This window comes from Curcuma longa, chromosome 5, assembly GCF_044706935.1.
Source record: "Curcuma longa cultivar G26 ecotype Majalengka, Jawa Barat chromosome 5, ITB_CL_G26_1.1, whole genome shotgun sequence".
Lineage (NCBI taxonomy): Eukaryota > Viridiplantae > Streptophyta > Magnoliopsida > Zingiberales > Zingiberaceae > Curcuma > Curcuma longa.
This window is the reverse complement of record NC_133865.1, coordinates 3,877,881-3,885,434: the sequence shown is the minus strand read 5'-3', so window position 1 is coordinate 3,885,434 and position 7,554 is coordinate 3,877,881. Positions and strand designations below refer to the sequence as shown.

General features: G+C 35.7%; 1 pseudogene; it reads left to right on the top strand.

Moving 5' to 3' along the window:
• The first annotated feature begins 1,302 nt into the window (after positions 1–1,302).
• On the top strand, positions 1,303–2,538 carry LOC141829203 (amino acid transporter AVT6A-like; annotated as a pseudogene).
• The last annotated feature ends 5,016 nt before the right edge of the window (positions 2,539–7,554 follow it).

Below are 7,554 nucleotides of genomic sequence, written 5' to 3'. Positions count from 1 at the left end.
TTCATCAGTATCGTCATAAACTGAATTATCAAATATTTCGATCTTATCATCTTTGCCACCTCCTGTGAGATAATCAGGAGAGTAGAATTGGTCGTACTCGATGTTGTTAAGGTCCGCATCTTTATGATTATCTTCGCTACCATAGGAGGAGGGGACGTAGAGGCGCTGCAGAGCTAGCGTTCTGTCAAAGTTGTAGGTGGCAGGATGGTTGATTCCAAATCCCTTAAAACCAAACTTGCGCTTCAACATCTCTTCTCGATTGGAAATTAAGGATTTTTCAAAAGAAAAATAAAGTAATTTATGACCTTTACGATCTTGCGTTGCTAGATGCTAGGATAACTTTATGACTTGTCTTTGTAGATCTTAATATATCTCGTATTTTATATTACTATCACGATGTAAGACTTCCTCAGTCAAAATTTGCTTGTGACGATTATGACTACGATGACGATCCATCGGATCTGAGATCTCTGAAACCAATTGACGTCGGACGAGATAGTGATTATCCTGCAGACAGTATCAATTCTATTGATCGATTATGAACGTCGAAAATAATCTTCTAAAAATCTATTGATTTAGAAAAATATTAAAAAATAAGAAAATAAACAACGTCGATGAAAATATTATTAAATCAAAAACTTCTTTTACAAAAGCTCTAATCCTGTTTAAATATCTTAAAAAATAAGAAAAAATTGAAATGAAAAAAAAGAAAAAAAGAAAATATTAAAAAGAAAAAATTTAAGTTCCCGTTTAAAAATGAAAACTAATAAATATAAATATAAATTAATTTTTAAAAAAGAAAATTAATTTAAAAAATTTAATATAAATAAAAAAATTAAAGATCAAATTTAGAATTTGGATAATCCGATTTGAATGAATTATAGTGTTGCAATACTTATCCCCGGGACAATAGTGCCGCGGTAGGACATTCAAGTTGTCATGCACCTGCGGTTCGATCCCCAGTTACAGAAAAATTAGGGAGCGCAATCAAAAAATGCTGGGCGTTTGAGCTGGCCGAAACGTGCACTTCCCGATTTACCCTAGTGGCCAGTGAGAAACTTCCATGGGATCGGACCGATCATCTCCAGAAATAATCAATGAGGCTAACTAGGATTTATCAATTTTTTATAGTGTTGCAATCCTTCCATATCAACTCCTTACATCAAAAGGTCACGGATTCACCGTATTCTTTATTGATAATCTCAATCGTCTTCTTCAAATTCAAAGTCCAAAAGGAAAGTTAACCATCTCAATTTCGTTTTATCACAGCTAGGAGGAAAGCTAGTAGCCCAAAAGGAGATCATGTCGCTGCCGATGGCCGTGAAGATGCTCAGCGTCGCCTCGGCGTCGGTCCTGGTGGTCGGCGCCGCATTCCTAGCGGATGCCTCGGCGGAGTTCCTGATGCGCTACAGGGGTGCAGGCGGCGCGTGGTCGTACGCGGCCTCCATGGGAGACGAATTCGACCGTGCAGGTCCGCATCACCCTCATCACCGTCGGAACCCTCACCGTTTATCTGGACATCATCGGTAACCAACAAGGCAGCACTGCGTTGCCATTTTTCCTTCCTTCCCACTTCCTATTGGCTGAGCGTCATGGGACCCACTTTACAATTTTTTTAAAAAAAATTCTTTTATGTATTTATTATTATTATTTTAATTACCTATCTAATTTTTACCTCCGATTAATCCTTTATAAAAAATTTTCAGAATATATAATGTGTCACTATAAGATTTCAACTCTCATTATCTAAAAAATAATAAATCTTTTATCATGGCAACACAGTCCTACAATATTTTAAATATTTTATTATTAATATTTTTTCGAAATCTCATCGATGTGTTATTTTTTTATTGATCTGTAGTAATAAATATTATTATCACCTTCTCAAAAAAAATATTCACGTGATTAAAAATAAATTGATAAAATTATAAGTCTAGAAATAATTAAAATACGAGGGCAAAATGAAACTTACTCCTAAGAAAAAGTGATGTAATTCGGATAAAAATAGTAGCCATTATTCCTAACCGCCTCGTGATTCGTGCCGTTCAGGTCATGTGTGGTCGAGTAGCCAATCAGAGGGCGCGGCGCACGCCGGGTACTTCAGAAGTAGTTCGGCGAGCAATGGTGGACAGCGAGCGGCGGCGCAGCTCGTGCCTCGTGGCCGTCGATATCGTCATCCTTCCGCTGGTCCACCTCCGCCGCGTCGGTAAGCGCCACCCACAATCCAATTCCTATCTTTAACAGACCCAAAGATGTTGTTTATAAGAGCAATTCCGGTTTCTGCTTCTAAACTCCCTCAAGTTCACGTCGGCGGTGTCGGTGTTGCTGGCGGTTGTGTTCTGCTCCGTCCTGCTCTCCGTCTCTGCTCCGCCATCTATGCCGCGATCGGATTCTTCGGCTACCTTCTCTTCGGCGAGGCCACCATGGCCGACATCCTCTCCAACTTCGACCGCTATACCAGCTCGGCCTTCGGGAGTCTTCTCAACGACGTGGCCCGCCTCAGCTACATCCTCCACCTGGTTCTCGTCTTCCCCCTGATCTTCTTCTCGCTAAGGATCAATGTCCACGAGCTCTTCTTCCCCAATCGAGCCACCTCTCGTCGGACGCTCACCGGTTCATGCTGCTCACTGCGGCGCTGCTTGGCTTCATCTACACGGGCTCAGTCCTCTTCCCTAGCATTTGGACTCTGTTTAAGTTCGTCGGGTCGACCACGGCGGTTTGCATCTCGTTAATTTTCCTGGCGGCTCTTGTTTTGAGGTCGAAAATATGATCTTGTACCCCTCGAATCGTAGATTTTATTAGTTCTTGTTCTTGAGTTCTTGTTCTTGGGTAATGATGTGGTAGAAATATATTACCTCTACGTTTCATACGAAATACAATCATAAAGTCGATTTATACTTAAGATTAGAAAAAAAATATTTTGAAATATTTTTAAATGGATTGTTTCACTTTCACCCGGACCAGGAGAATAAGAAAAAAAAATTTAGAATATTTTTTAAATAGATATTAATAATTCTATAATAGGTGACCCATATCCATGGCCACTTATCTCTTTCCTCATACAAAATCCTAACTTAAGCATTGGAGTGGTTTATCGGGATTCATCTTCAGTGTCATTTTAACTCTCTTTTTGAGTATCTTTCAGATTTTTTTATCCTCTCCAACGGCTATCTTCAAAGAGCATATACGTTAGCAGTTCGTTAATCGATGACTTAATCATCCACGGTGTATTGCTTAGACTAAATTGGCGTCATCTATGGGTCCCATCCATGGTGGCTTAATCTCCTTCCTCACATAAAATCCTAACTTGAACATCGAAGTGGCTTGTCGGAATTCATGCCGGCGCCATTCTAATTCTCTTTTTGAGTATCTTTCAAGTTCTTTTGTCCTCTCTAGTGGCTATATTCGAAAAGCATGCACATCAGTAGTTCGTGGATTGGTGATTTGATTATCCACAACGTATTGACCAAAATAAATAAATTAATAGATTGTAATTAGTTTGGCAGCAACGTTGAACACTACTAGAAAAAATACTTTTTGAGACACAACAAAATATGTCTTAAATTATAAATTTATTGTCTTAAAATATTTTTGAGACGGTGATGAGACGGTAATGTATGTCCCTAATACAAGCGTCTCAAAAAATATACTGTGTCTCAAATGCAATTTAAGACGGTGATGAGACGGTTGTTAAATTGTCTCAAAAGTATTTAAGACAGTTATTTTTTGTCTCAAATGTTATGTCTTATCCTGTGAGAAAACTAGAGACACCAGATTAAGATGGTAATGTGTCATCTCAAATAAAAGTGAAGATAGTAAATTACTGTCCCTAATATTTTCATTTGTTAGATACACCATTTGTGACGAAAATTAATAAATATTTACTATACAAATTAATCTAGATCAGAATTATTGAATTGTCATTTCAAAATAAAAGGTTTCATGCCGACATTTATCCAATAATAGAAATGTGTACATATCCATCATTAATTTGATAAGAAAAAAATTACTATTCCAAAGTTACACAAGAGAAAGCCTAAAGAACAACTCTCATGATCTGGAGATAACTTCTATGATCCTTCTTCATCAGAATCCTGAACATTAAAAAAAAACTCTTTTTAGAGGTAAAGATGTTTTATAATCTATAAGAATATAAATAATCCATTTACTCAAAAATAATTGATTCAACATGAGACATATATGTAGATTAACAATAAAATCTTACATGACTAAACATATAAAATTGAAGCTCACATAGAAATAGTCAATTTAACAAAGCCCATTGAATTCTAGAAGTGTGCATAAGATTTCCCCGCGGTTTATTGTTCAGAAATAGAAGACATATATTATTCAAAAAAATTAATAAATAGAACTTTTCAATAAGAAATTTCATCATTTAATACGTATATAATCCTCTTTCTTGCAACTATATATATAAACAAAAAAAAATGCTTGTGAAAGCAACTACCAATGTACATGTTAGTTACCCAATCCTTGTTCATGTGAAATAGTATTATCTGCAACCTAAAAAAAAGGTGTACATATTACAAACTATCAAAATTCATCATAAAAGTAAATTATTTAAATAAAGTCAAGATACCTTTTGATTACTAAATTCACTAGATTCAATATGAAGATGGGTCAATGGGGAACCATGATTCTCTAACTTTGATTGAAGTACATCTATTTAAGATTTCATTTGATTTAGAATAGGAGTCACTACTTTCATATACTCTGCTACAGCTTTTTCCGTAGCCATTTTGATTAACTCATTTGAATGTTCATTGGATAACAAGGGGTGAGTACGCATGTCAGAAGGACTAGGACCTAAACCCATAATGTGAACATAACCATGACTTTCATTTCCCATGAAACTATTGAAAATCTTCTGTCTCAACTCAGGTGTTTGATCCTCAACAGGTACCGCTGATAACTTTGCTTGCATTTGACCCTAGATGTTTATTAACATCAATAAATATATATAAATACTTCACAAATAAACAGAATGATAATGCCTTAACAATATAAAAATTGTAAATGATTCGGAGTTTACTATTAAATTTGCAGCCTCGACATCAGCTGGAACTCCATTTTTACAACGAGCCTCAATATACGTTGTTAAGGGATCGGTTGACTTTCCATCAGCTGCCAACTATATAAAAATGACAAATCCTTATACATTTGTTACCAAAAAAATACAGTATATTATAATGATACATACTTTTATTTTGAAGTTAGGCATCGAAGTCCTTCCGGTGCGATGTATTAGCCCCACAAGTTCTCTATTGAGTGCATTTTTCTTTGTAATTTTCTTTTAAAAAAATAGAGATTTTTTGAACAAGTTATAATAACAATAATAAAAAAAATCATAAACAATGTTATTTAAGACAAGAAATTACTTGAAATTTGTCTGTACTCCAGTGTTCGATGAGAATCCTCCATTGCTCAGGTTCAACACGATTAGGAACATTGGTTAACAATTGGTCATGTGTCTTTCCATTAAAATAATCAGTTTTAATTCGATTCTTCCACTTTCTCCATTTGTTGCCAACAGATTTCAAGCATACAGACTTATATGCCAGAGGGGCATTGCTGTTCTCCTATATAATTTATAGAAGATATATGAATAATTTGTTACAAAAAAATTTACAAACATAATTAATATAACTAGGTTAGAAACATTACTTTATTGTATCGGCCATATGATATGATTAATAATAGGGTCGGCAAAAATGGTAAAAAAATTGAGAACAATTGAAGTAAAAGAGTGACGAAATTATCAGACCAACTACCTAGAACTTTTAGTTGTAGGAGATGAACAATGAATGCCAGCTTTGTGAAATTCTTACAACCTTCATACAATTCACACTCAGCTTCTTACAATAATTTTATATATCGCCTGATTTTTTCATCCATCCCAACAAAATCATCTTCTAATCCAAAATCATGGCTATTATTGGCACCAAAAACATCTTGAACCATCCTAACCATATTATCATCTGTATCCATATCACTTGTACCTCCAAAAGACGAGGTTGTTTGTTGAGAATTGTAAGTTTCCCCATGGTAAACCCAAACTATGGTTTCGTCGCCAAATTGATAACTAATTTGACGACGAAAGCTTATTCGTCGCCAAATATCCTAAAATTATCACGCGGTCCCACCCATGACACATTTCTTCGTTAAATCTAGCCTTATTGGCGACAAACCATACTTTCATCACCAATTTGGAGACGAATCACGGTTTCATCACCAAATTGACGATGAAACACGCTTTCATCGCCAAATTGGCAACGAAACTCTGGTTTCATCGCCAAATGGCGATGCCAAATACCCTAAGCTTATCACGTGGTTCGACCCCATGACCCTATTTATTCGTTAAATCTAGTCATCTTTGCGATGAATTCTTGAATTCGTCGCCAAATGTAGCGACGAATCCCATTTTCGTTGTTAAATTAGCGATGAATAATTGATTCATCGTCAAATTTAGTGACGAAAATGAGATTCGTCGCTAATTTAGTGACGAATAATGGTTTCATCGCCAAATTGGTTTCATTTATTCGTCGCCAAATGACGATGAATTTTGCGACAAAAATTGGTCCATCTCAAATTGCAACTAAACTACAGTCGTCGTCAATATCGTTGTAAATTGGCGATGAATACTCTATTCGTCGCAAAATTTGTCGCTAATTTGCGATGAAAATATTTCGTTGCAAAATTTCATCGCAAAACCACTGTATTTTTGTAGTGTCAAGAGAAAGAAATCTGATTAGACCGAACAAAGGATAAAATAATGGACTTCATCTATTGAAGACGAAATGAACCAAATTAGTTTGTTTCTGATGGAAGAAATTTTGACAGATCGGAAGTGATGATGGGTTTCGTCTTATAAACACGAAATGAGCCAAATTGATTTGATTCTGATGGAAGAAATTTTGACAGATCGGAAGTGATGATGGGCTTCGTCTTATAAAGATGAAATGAGCCAAATTGATTTGATTCTGATGGAAGAAATTTTGACAGATCGGAAGTGATGATAGACTTTATCTTATGAAGATGAAATGAACTAAATTGGTTTAGTTTAAATTGGAGGTGTTTTGATTATTGAAATAAATGATATGGTTATGAACCAAATTGGACCAATATGGTTTGGTTTTGAACTGAACTTAAGTTAATCGGCATAAGAATTTCAGGTATTGAGTTAAGAGATAGAGTTTTGGATTGGATCCAAACCCAAATAAAATGTTGTATGAGATATAATATCAAATAGGAATGAGCAGTTGGTATTAAATTCTAATGGTTAGAATTCATTACAACTATTCAAACCTTACCTCTATTAAAACTTAGTTTACTACAGTGCTTAATCTGGTTCGCTATAGTGAACCCTAGGGTTGAATCCGGTTCAACCTCTATCCCGTTTCTCTGATTTTTCTCCATTTGGTCGTTATGCGCACACAGGATAGAATCGCGATCTTCCCCTCGCGATCCCACGTCTGCCAGCGTTGAAATCGTGTGAATCACGATATAAGGCCACCCTGACCTTGTGGGAGAAAA